Below are 12,082 nucleotides of genomic sequence, written 5' to 3'. Positions count from 1 at the left end.
ATGGTCTATAGTATTGAACACAGAGTAGGACAGAAAAAAACAAGCAAGTTCAAACAAGGTGAGGTGCACCTCAATTATATGTTCTTAATGCTTAGATGGTAAGATGAGCTTACCACGTAAATTACACCGCCCCAGCATCCCTCACCTGCCAACTGAGTGGGAGTAAAGCACTTGGTGGGCAGCTAATACAATGTAAGAACATAAAGAAACTTTGTATGTGCCAGTCTGCACAACACCTCCATATCTGGCCCTCAGCACATTGTCATATGACTTTAATAGCCCAGATAAATCAGTTCCTGAACTGAACTCCTACACTGCCTATATTAATGGAGGCAGTTAAGCATTTAAAAAGACATTGAATTTTTTACTTTGAAAAAGGAAAAACACAACCAAAAAACCCATACCTAAAGCACCACCAGAAATAAGAATCAGCACTTTACTGCAGAATGAAAAGCAATGCTAACAGCACTGATCTGTTGAGTTGTCAATTTATTGAGAAAATAAATTCAACATAGTGAATTACTTTAGATTATATGAATATCAGTATTTAATATTCAGGAAAATTTCATTAATGCCACACTTCACTAAACCATTCAAGTGTTGTGCAGTGTCAGCTGAACAGTTTTTCTTCAGTGGTTTGTACTTGATTTGACTCAGACATTTCCACAACAGCAGCACCTACATTCACTCCTTTGCTGCCTGGAGCTTTCTGCAGACTGCTCAACAAACATTTCTATTTACTTCTGCAGAACAAACCAGTGCTGCTCTCAGAATAATATGAGGAGGTTTATGCAGCTCCTGCCCTCATCAGCCTCCCCTTCAATGGCTGGTCTCTCACAATGAAAACCCAACACCGTTCAGAGAATTAGTCACTAGAGGGCACTTAGAGAACCCAGAAGATTGAGAATGTGCTGGGGATCAGAAGGACACGACAGTTTAAAGAGTCCAAATGACGAGATTTGCATTTACTTCCTAAGCAAACTCCTGCAACCAATATTTTAAGACACAAAAGCAGGAAAATAATTATAATTCAGATTCTGACCTTCATCACATTTTGTCTTTCCATCAACTGAATTAAAGAAGGCTGGGGAAAAACTCTCCTCTGAGGCAACACACAGACTAGGCTACATTGGCCATGCACTTCTAGACAAATGTTGAACAAAAGTGTTAATTGTAAGACATAAATCATGTGAGGTAGTGGCTGCTGAGTGCAGCTTCAGGGAAAGAGGTGCAGGAACACACAAACCAGTGCAGCAAACTCACTGAAATACAGCATTTCATTTCCCTGCAGTGCCTCAAATTGACTATGCATTTCACAAGAGACAAGGATGTGATTATGCCCCAGAGGCCTTGCAGATTTTATTCTGTATGTGACAAACCACTGGAAGGTGACAAGTGCTATGTCAGGAAAGCAGGAGCAAGAATCCTGGATGGTGGAACTTGCAGTCACCCAGAGCAAGCACGGTCTGTATATATTTGAGTTCTCAATTCTCATTTAAAGATAGAGCATAAATAAAGACTACTCTCATCCCTGCTGTGTTACTTATCAGCTCAATTCTTTGCCTCTTATTTGTCCTGTCTTTAGTAAGATTAAAATTTTCTTGGCTACCAAGAGTCCTTCTGCATGCTTCTGATCTTCTGCTAGAGAGAAAAGCAGAATTCATGGTCAGTGAGTTCTGAAAACCCTCAAATCATTGCTTTTGTGGAGGCCAAGTGCAGGGCAGCACGAGGAAGGGTTGGGACACTGCTGTGCAGGAAGGTGAGGTGAGCACAGGTCAGAGCACCTGGCCATGGCTGAGGGTGGTGACCAGTGCCCCTGACAGGTCTGTCACACACTGCCAAAGCATTGCTGCTGTGTTCTCTACAGGGGCTTGGGCTGGCACAGGGATCAGATGGAGATGGGGCACTCAGAACTCACAGAAAAAGCAGAGTGGCACCGAGTGGTACTTGGTGGACAGGAAGGACGAAGGTGTGCCTGCTTCTTGTTAAGCATTCATTAAACTCTGATTTATAAATTGGCTCTGTACCTTGTCTAAATTGACTTTGGAAGCCTATGAGAAATACTGCCCCATTTCCCTGTGTTTGTTTGCCACAGGGGAAATGAGAAACCACTGGGTCCCTGGGGCTAATTACTTTCTTCAAAACCCAGCACTGCTGTGTTTCTGACTCAGCTGCAGCATTCAATTTTCTGCTGAGATTGTATCTCTATCGCATTACAGGATGAGTTGCAATAGCACCTGATGTTAATTGCAGTGCACAGACTGCTCCCTTCTCTCCTTTGCACCAGTTATCAAGAAAAACAGGAAAGTCCACTTCTGCTGGTTTTAATTTAGCTTCTTCCACCCATCCAGAGTGCCTGTCAGACAGGAGAGGCAGGGGCTGTCAGCCTCTTTCTGCCTGAAAATATCTAACAACAAGGTAGAGAGCAGCTGGATGTCTGCAGGTAGATGTCTGCATTCCATCCCAAACAATCAGCTCCTTCATGGAGACAGAGATGCTGGGGTGCCTGACAGCCACAGGGTGTAAACAGATACAGACCTGGACTGCCGCAAAGCCAGGCAGCCTCCCTTGCCTCTTGCAGAGAAAAGGACAGAGATGAAGTAACAGAAAAAGGACATCCCTAGGCTGCTCTTTTAGGGCCTATGTCTGCCTAAAACACCAAAGCAGCCCTTAAACACACCAGAATCCAAACCACAGAAACAAGCAGGGCCATTCTGACAGGACAAGAGTATATGGCTCAGCAAATTGTCCTGTGGGAACTAAATCTGAGAATATTTGTTGGGTCATGAGTAAAATTTACCTTTTCCTGGAGCACAGTGAAAGAGATGAGGGGGTTTAACATCTTATCATTATTTTGTTTCCCTCCTAAATGTCCACCTCTGACAGTGGCATTCTAGCACTAACCATGTATCAATATAAATGTTTGTTTCTGACAAGTCATTTGCCAGCCTGTCATTTGCCAGCCTATCATTTCCCACTCCCCCTCTGCCAGCAGCAACCAGGATTTCTGTCATTTTCAAGTGTTAACCAGCATTGGCAGCTGCCACTTGCTTGGCATCATATGTACATAGAAGAATGATAGGGATTTGTAACATGTGCCACACTTTCAGTGCACATTGAATCAACAGCATTAGGAGAAAATTAATTGATTGGTCTACTGGAAAGCAATGGCTCTGAGATTAGCACTGGGTTTTGGATATTTTTGAGTGAGATCCCTCAAGCCCAGCCTCCCACCAAAACAACAGGAGGGCAGCCATCAGGCAGCAGAGCTGTTTCCAGCAGTGAACAGTGGCTGCTGCTGCTGCTGCTCACAAATTTGCCTTTTCCTTCTACTGGTGTAAATAGCCTATTCACCTTGCCATGCAATTTGTTGAGAGCTTTCAGGTGAGTCTGAGTGCTGTAAGCATCTCCTCTCTTCTGATTTCTTACCCTTTAGTTAAATGCTCTCTCCCTGTTTGGCAGCCCATTGTTTTCTACTCTTTCCCATCAGCAGCAATAAAATTGCTCTGATTAGAGTCCAACTTGCAACATGATGTTTCCAACCTGGAGCTGCTCTGGGATTTGCCTTCATTCTCTTAGGACAAAGGAGGTAAAAAAACAAAAAATAGGAGAGGAACAGAACATTCTGTCAAATAAACATTTGCTAATGCTCTTGAGCAAGAGAAATAGAACAGGTAGCAAACAGATTAACTATCTGCTACAGCAAATAAACAGCAGCAAAGGTGACCTGGGCACTCTTTGGATGGTATCTCTGCATTAAGCCTGATACTCTGATATATTAATTGGTCTCTCCAACAAGGGCCATGACCATTATATACAAAATTGGAGATCAGAGGTTGACAACTTTCCCATGCACAGGGGGCAAATGCTTCCAACCTCCACAGCTGTTTTTTTTTAATCAAAAATCCAAGTGCACCAGGAGATTTGCTTAAGTGATCAGGTTACATGGAGGCAATAAAATGGGAGAACTTATTGATCAAAGATAAAGTGAACATCCCAAGATAGTCAAATACAGGCTCATTTACATTGCAAGTATCAAGTAGATGTCTTCACTGAGAGCTCCAGAGATCAAATTTCACAGTTGAAGGACAGAGATGAAAATTAGTATATTTATACAAGTAGACTTTTGTCACTATTTTGTCTCTGGACAAGTAGGATAAGAGATAAACAGGTTTGATAAAAGTGTCCTGCTGCAGCTTTTGCACAGCTTCTCAAGCCACCCACTTGCCTAAAGAGAAACATTGCCACCAAATCTGGTCATGAACCACAGTCAGGCCATGGATCAAAATAAAGCCTAGAGAGCCAGTTCTCAGATACAGGAGCACAGAGTCTTAACATAATATGGGTGCTGGGAACTTTGTACACACATTTTCCTCAACAGAAGAGATGACCAGGGCTGGTCTCTCCCTCAGCTTTAAAGTATTCTGGACAACAGAGTCTAGATCTGTCCTCAGAATTAATTTCCCTTGAGAATTTCAAAAGGGCAGAAACCTGTAGACACTGTGGACAAGTGTGGTTTTTACCATTAACAATTTTGTAGCTAAACAACAATCAGTGTACTGGTAGCTCTGTACAGGAAGCAGGATCTAGAATTCTGATGTGCTTTTTAATTACATCAGTGTCACTCCCAGAATTGCCAAGCTGGACAGCTGGCAAAGCCAAAAATCCCATCAATATTCTCAGAAAACAAATGCATTTTAGTTTGCCTCTACTTGTCACACCAAATGGATCTTCACTAAGACAATCATTATCTCTGTTACTCTTTTCCAAAATGGAATTTGCTGCCATTTGCAATTCTATATAAACCCACCTGCACTGTCTAACTTTTCTCACCCCTTCTTGGATATTTACAGGTGCAACAGACCCAACTGGAAAGAAAGGGTTTATTATGTGTTTGTTATCTCAGCCACTACTACAAATTCCTACACAGAAAGGACAATTTGGGAATGGAGGTTCTATTAAAGGGACTCTCCACAACCACAGTGTCTCCTCAAAAACCCCAACTGTCACCTTCTTCTGTGGTAGGCTGACAGAAGTCATGGATGTCATGTCCTCTAAAGCTAAAGTCAGAACAGCTGCTTCCCTCTTTGTTTGGCACAGAGTGCACCTGGGTAGGAGCACACACATTACATAACAGTAAGTCAGAAACTGAGAGGAGCCAGATTGCTAAACCCTTCTGTGTGGATGAGATTTTTTATTTCCATCACCTGATAATTTAATTGCTCAATTAACTCTGCCTGAATGCCCTGGCTGTGGAAGAGGAATGTTCCCTTGCAGGTCATGGTAACCCAGACAGGAGGCAAGTAAGCAATGCACAGGTAAATGATTCCTCTACAGCAAACCAAATGCATCATCCAATTTTATTTTCTCTCCTGCTCTGCTCCTTCCTCCTCGTGTTTTAGGGACAGAACAGGCACCAGACAAATAAAAGACCACAAAACTCTGGTAAAGCCAGTATCATAGGCCTCACCAGCATGGTTTAAATCCAAAACTTTCTTACCAATTCAAACCTAGCTTGGACATTTTGCATTGCTGAAACTCCATAACATGCCTAATTTAGGTAGCAGGGCAATCTCCTCCTTGAGGAGGACTTTGAAACATCTGCTGCATCACTGAACATTATTATACTCTTGTTTTTCTTTTCTCAAGAAGCCAGTGGAAAGGATGCCACTAAAGTGGCATTTATTGACCATCCTGTGGATGTAATTCTTGTCCATCAGCTGACCATATCTCAGAGGGCTTTGGTTCTAATGAACATGCCTGGAACCATTATTGCAGCAAACTACACATAATTTAATCATTCCTTCTTTTATAAATACAGCAGTCAAGTTCACAGACCTGTGTCTCTGCTGTTCATGTCAAAACCTGAGTGCTCCTGTACAATCTATGGAATCGTGTTAGATTATTTATTTATATTATTTCTCATTTATATGTTAGTGGGCAAAAATTTCTATTAAAAATAATCTTAAATTGCTTAGGGATATAAGAGAGTCTGTACTCCTGGAGATTTTTAAGATTGTCTGCCAGGATGCTTGAGAGCATGTTAATGTTATCAGATCCTGCCTTGGGCCAAGGAGATAACACAGAGGAACTCTGTGACCTTGCAAGATCTTTCCTAGCTATTCCTGGAACCAGTGAATGACACTGGCCTGGAAAAGCAGCAAACTAAAACCTGGAAAAAGAGACACTTCTGGTCTGTCTTCTCTGGAAGGAAAAAAAAAAGGCAAAGAGGCTGGAAAAGTTTACACTGAACAAAGTAATGACAGAGAGAACTTACAATTGAAATCAGTGAGTACTAAAGGGAAAAACATCCTGTGCTACATGATCCCTCAAGGTCTTCTCATGAACATCATCATTAAATCCCTAGCTGTATTATAATTTTAAACAGCTCCTTCAACCTCCATTTGTGAACTTCCCCCTGGTAGTGCTCCTTTCCATCCTCATGAGAGCTCACATTAAGTCATTCCACAATGAGCCTTTCCTAAATTCCTCCCTGAAGCCACCTCTCAAACACGTAGGGGTGAAACAGAATTTACTTGGCAGGTTACTGACCCCCTTCTGCTCATATTTAGGATGCAGTGTCTCCTGAATTCTTGGTCATTAGAAATCATCAGCCTGTTGATTCTACAAGTACTCACCATGCCAGAAAATCCTGTTTCTGCCTCATGCCATGCAAAGCCTGACTGGATGTTACTTTGACCTGAAAAACAAGAAACTGAGTAGGTTTGTAGCCAAACCTCGAGCTGCTGACTCTATCTGTGACAGGAAAAGGTGCATCTTGAGCAATGACATTACATTTAAAATATGTCTTTTCTTAGACAGATCCTTTAAATCAGGGCAGTTCAAAAGAGGTGACTTTAATTAGAAAACATTCATCCCAAATGTCATAATGACAATGTTGGAAATTCAAGATTAATGAAAGCCAGAAAGAAGCTAAAAATAGCAGCAACTGTATGTAACCAGCTTGGGAAACAGAAGTAAGAGGAAGTGAGGAACTGGAAAAGAAACCCAAACCAAAACAACCCCCTGCTTTCCAGCAGACAATCAGAAGTGTACATTCGTATAAAAACAAATGCATCCATCTATGAAAACATCTGCAATAATCAGATTGTCCATTATGACATTCATAGGGTGAAATCTCCCAACAATAATACAGAAAAGGTGGGGATTTCTCAGAGTTATTGCTTTTTTGGAATGCACGACATGCATTTCATATCATAGCTTTAGACAAACTCAGAGTGACATTTAAAAAGTGCTACTAAAAGTGGGATATTATTGAATCAGCATCCTGGAACCCTACAAGACATCTGAAGATCTCATTGCCAATGCTCATTATCTGCAAGTCATTGAAAAATAAGGAAGCTTCAGGTCAGAGAAAAACTAATCTTTAGAAGCACAAACAGGACAATCCAGGACTAAAACCTCTCTTCTGTATTTGGAGACAATAGCCAAGAAATAGCTAAAAATCACTCTAAGTCTGCACCATGAAAAATTTATTAAAAAACAGGAATAAGTTTAAGTGTCATTAAGAAATTGAGAGGATTTGCAAGGAGGGACAAAAAGACCAAAAAAACCAAAATGTTACTTGTGGCCTCTGACTAGAACTGCTCTGCTGTAAACAAAATATTGTGGCATCAGTAGTGACAGAGCTTGAAGTAAAAGCAATTTTACTTTCAAAATGTTTGGATTAAGGAAATACAATTGTAGCATAATCTGTTTGGGATACCATCAGAAAATTGCCTTTAAGATGATAAATTTACCCTTTTACTCCACCTAACTTACGGAAAAATCTGCAGAACGTTTCAGTATGAAGGTAGAACATTCTGGAAGAACTTGATGATTGTTACTTTACATATGAAAAGTGTTTCTATTCCATTCTTTGAGATTTTATCATGCAAATCATGCAGAAATGGCTGACTGAACATTCCAAAAGACTTAACTTTTACTTTGTTTGCTTAAGCAAATACTCTGATACCTGTCACCAGTTCAAATTTAATCTTGTCCCAAGGCTAGAAAACAGGTCACAGTAAGTTATGTTTGCCTTTTTGTTGTGAAACTTCAATGCATTTCCATACCAAGGACACATGAAATAATTTCTAGGCCAGCTGACTTCACTGGTACCTCTTGATTGCTACAGGATTCTAAAATATTTGCCTTTTTTTGAAGAATGCAAGCACTGAAGGATAATTTGGTCCTTTAATTGTTACATTACCTAGGGACAATTTCTCTAAATGAGCCTGAAAGTAGTGCCAAGTTTTAATTTCACTATTACATGCAAACCTGAACCAGAAAGCCCCACAGTTCCAGTGTGTGAGACCTACAAGCACTCTGGTTTTATTTTGCATTGGAAGCTCATCAGCTTTCAAGCACATTTCCACCTTTATAAAGCAGTTGTGCAGACCCAACACAAATGAATAGGCAGAAAGCCACGGGAAACCAGAGCACTACCAATTACCTGCAATTGAATACAGTTTTCAGAGAGACAATCACAGAAACAATTGGAACAGACCTCTGAGATCAAGCCCAAGCTATGACCCAGCACCACCTTGGCACCCAGGCCATGGCACTGAGTGCCACATCCAGCCTCACCTAAACACCTCCAGGGATGGTGACTCCACCACCTCCCTGGGCAGCTCATTCCACCTCCTGACCCTCTTTCACTCAGGTGGTTTATCTACTCCATATGGTTTTATTTGTACAAGTTCAGTAAACACAAATGAAAAGCCGATCATAAAATACACATTTTTCACACATGGGACCCCCCCCTGGTGCTGCTTACCCCCTGGGAAAAATACATATTTTATGATTGGCCTTTTGAAAATATTAAAATGAGTATTATCTGTGTTGTGTTAGAAAGTAATGCTGTCTTAATTCTCTTAAGTACAGCATTTTAGGTTATAACAAAATGTTAAAGTAGAAACTATGCTATGTAAGATATGTTTTTAAAGAAAGGACTCATACTGAGATAGCAGCCACAGGACACCTAAATCTTTCAGAGAATTTATAGCCCCATTATCAGGAGAAATGAACTTCTTCCCACCTCGCTCAGACAGGACGATGCCGTCAGGATTCAGAGGAAGAAGCTGACACTGCCCAGACAGAATCCTGCGTTTGAATGGAATTTATGCATCATGGATGAGGTGTATGAATATGCAACAGGCTGTTGCTTTTAAGGGTTAATCCTCTGTTAACGTGGGTCCTTTTTCGGGCTTGTGCTGCCCAGAAAGAGATACCCAGACTGTCCGTAACTCTTTGTTTTTATTGTCTCATAAAGTCCTAATCCAAATTGTCCACATTTTTACTACTCTAATTGTATTACTATTTTTATAACCATTTTATTACTATTAAACTTTTAAAGTTTTCAAAACAAGCGATTGGCGTTTTTCACACCCCTCATTGCTGACCTCCAGGCTGCTGAAGGCCGGCCCCGCTGAGGAAGCCGTGTCTCCGTGAGGGTTCCCGGCAGCCTGGCCCCGCTGTGTGTCCCTGTGAGGGCTCCCTGCAGCCTGGCCCCGCTGAGGGAGCTGTCCCCCTGTAAGGGCTCCCTGCAGCCGGCCCCTCTGTGGGAGCCGTGTGTCCCTGTGAGAGCTCCCTAGAGCCTGGCCCCGCTGTCGGAGCCTTGTCTCCGTGAGGGCTCCCTGCAGCCTGGCCCCGCTGTGTGTCCCTGTGAGGGCTCCCTGCAGCCGGCCCCTCTGTGGGAGCCGTGTCCCCGTGAGGGTTCCCTGCAGCAGACCCCGCTGAGGGAGCTGCGTCTCTGTGAGGGCTCCCCGGAGCCTGGCCCCGCCGTGGGAACTGTCCCCCTGTGAGGGTTCCCTGCAGCCTGGCCCCGCTGTGTGTCCCTGTGAGGGTTCCCTGCAGCCGGCCCCACTGTGGGACCCGTGTCTCCATGAGGGTTCCCTGCAGCCGGCCCCTCTGTGGGAGCCGTGTGTCGCTGTGAGGGTTCCCTGCGGGCTGCAGCGGCCCCCGCTGCCCTGCCGGGCCGGGGTGACTCAGGCAGCGGCGGCGCTGCCGGCCCGGCCCTCCCGGTTCTGCGGCTTTGTGAGTCAGGCTCGCACCCCCCGCTCTGGGCGAGCACCCCGGGCCACCCCGGGAACCCCGCGACGTGCTGCTCCACAGAGCTCTCCTTGCTTTCAAAGCAATCTCCTGCCCGGAGCGCCCCGGGAAAAATCTCCCTTTCAGCATTAACAACCAAGAATTACTTAACAAAGCAGAGCGAGGAAGCGCTTGAACAATATCTTCTAACAATATCTTCTGCTCTGGATCCGGAGTGCATGTGCTGACTAACAGCGGGGATGGGCTGGGGAGGCAGCTGCCTTCCCTGCGAGGGAGGAGAGAGCTCCTCGGTGATGCTCTGGGCAGTGCAGGAAAAGCTGTCATCTTCAACAGCAGCGCCTTGCCTGGCAGGGATCTAACACCCACCACTTCCACAGCTCCTTTCCCCCCTGGCTAAAATGCATGTTTAATATAATGTGGCTGGAACACTAAAGAGGGATTAAACTGCAGCTACAGCTCTCCATTTGGTTAAAAGTACTAAATACCAATGGAAAAAAATTATAGTATGTCAATGGAAAAAAATTATAGTATGTATGTAACCTTGAGAAGGAAGGCCCCAAATATGTAAGTCCATTTGTAATAAATTCTCCTTCTGTGAAAAGTGAATGAAAATGGGCCTGATGTGCCCTTTCCCAGGATCCACACACTGTCCAGAGAGCAGAATGGTAAAACCAGGATTCACACACGGTCACGGGCTCAGTGGCACCTCAGCCTGTAGAAGTGCAGCCTCCTAGGAAAAGACACAGATGTGGACAGGATGGGAGAGAGCCACTCCAACGCTGATTGAATTTCCTGAAGAAACTTTAGGAGAGTGAAGAGTTTCCTCTTGGGAAGAAAGGGCACAGGACTATCTGTTTCTACTTCTAATAAACAGGTTTCTTTGATTCTTCAGGAAATACAGCAAGTGAAATACTTACACTGTGAAGATTCATGGATGCCTCCAGGTTCTGGGGTCAAAGGCATGCAAATGCTGAGGAGCAAAACCTCCCAACTCTATCAACAGCTGCAAAAAATATTAATTTTGTTTCAATTATCTTCTGTAAGGGCAGACATGACCAGCCAAGACTAATCCATCTTATCTACCTGCTTATGATCAAAATTTTTTTGTCAGCTGCTATTCAAGTGCCCCACAAGGCTTCAAACACCATACACCCTTCACCTCATGCCTCAATTACATGCATCCTCACCACAAAACAGAGTGACTCAAAGCCTGCCCACACAGATCGTGGCCTAGACAGCTGCTGATCAGGATGTGGAGGATTCAGCCACATCCTGAAAATGGAAGAGGCCACAAAGTAGGACAGACAGGATGGCACTGACAGGCGTGTGAGTCAGAACACAAGGGAGAAATGAAGATACTGTTGACAGCATGATGAGCCTGGAGGCAAGAGGGAGCCTAATTTCTAGACATGTACAGAATGGTGAATCAAGATAAAACCCTTCTGCAGCAGATGCTGGAACACTCTCTCAGGACATATTCCTGAGCACAGAGTCTCACTGGGATGAATTTATACCCCTGTCAGGACCTGTGTGGACAGCTCTTTAAGGCAGGAGAGAAGGCTTCAGAGAGTCTTTTGTGATTATTAGTTATGTTAGAACAGACTGGACCTTTGTCTCTCTGTTAACTTTTTGAGTCAACTCCATGGGTCACCAGCCAGAAAACCCAACATGAAATGCAGTCTGGTGTTTTGTTAATAATATACTCTGTGTTTGTTCATGTTCTTTAATCACATGGTTTTTGCTCTGTGGAACATCCTGTCTCTCTGGCCTAAGCCAGTTCAGAAGTAAAGATGCTTTGGACCCAATCCAGACACCACATAAATTTTAGTCTTGCTCAGGAAACCCTATGTCAATTTAAAACCATTCAGCAGAGTTGGTATTACTGTATTTGCCTGAAGAATAAAAGGAACATGTTTGTAAGACATAGATAGCCCTGTGCCCTCCCTCCTCCAAGAGGAAATCCTTCACTTTCCAAAACCAAAATGCGAACATATAAATAAATTTATTAAAATGAACTGCTCATAACAAG

The 12,082-nt window shown here is 43.3% G+C and overlaps 1 protein-coding gene across 6 annotated transcripts in view; it reads right to left on the bottom strand.

Annotated features, from left to right (window-relative positions):
- SLC45A1 (solute carrier family 45 member 1) overlaps positions 1-12,082 on the bottom strand; it is an 85,198-nt gene that overhangs the window by 19,084 nt on the left and 54,032 nt on the right. For 4 of the 6 annotated variants that reach the window (XM_063177133.1, XM_063177134.1, XM_063177136.1 and 1 more), the window contains 2 exons: positions 10,971-11,056; positions 6,639-6,700 (listed from right to left, as the gene is read on the bottom strand). The gene's annotated coding sequence lies outside the window, so the exon portion shown is untranslated. Of the gene's footprint in view, positions 1-6,638; positions 6,701-7,782; positions 7,875-10,970; positions 11,057-12,082 lie in introns of those variants that run through there. The other 2 variants (XM_063177139.1, XM_063177137.1) reach the window with 2 other exon arrangements.

The sequence above is a fragment of the Melospiza melodia genome, chromosome 26 (genome assembly GCF_035770615.1).
Source record: "Melospiza melodia melodia isolate bMelMel2 chromosome 26, bMelMel2.pri, whole genome shotgun sequence".
Lineage (NCBI taxonomy): Eukaryota > Metazoa > Chordata > Aves > Passeriformes > Passerellidae > Melospiza > Melospiza melodia.
This window is presented reverse-complemented; position numbering and strand designations above follow the sequence as displayed.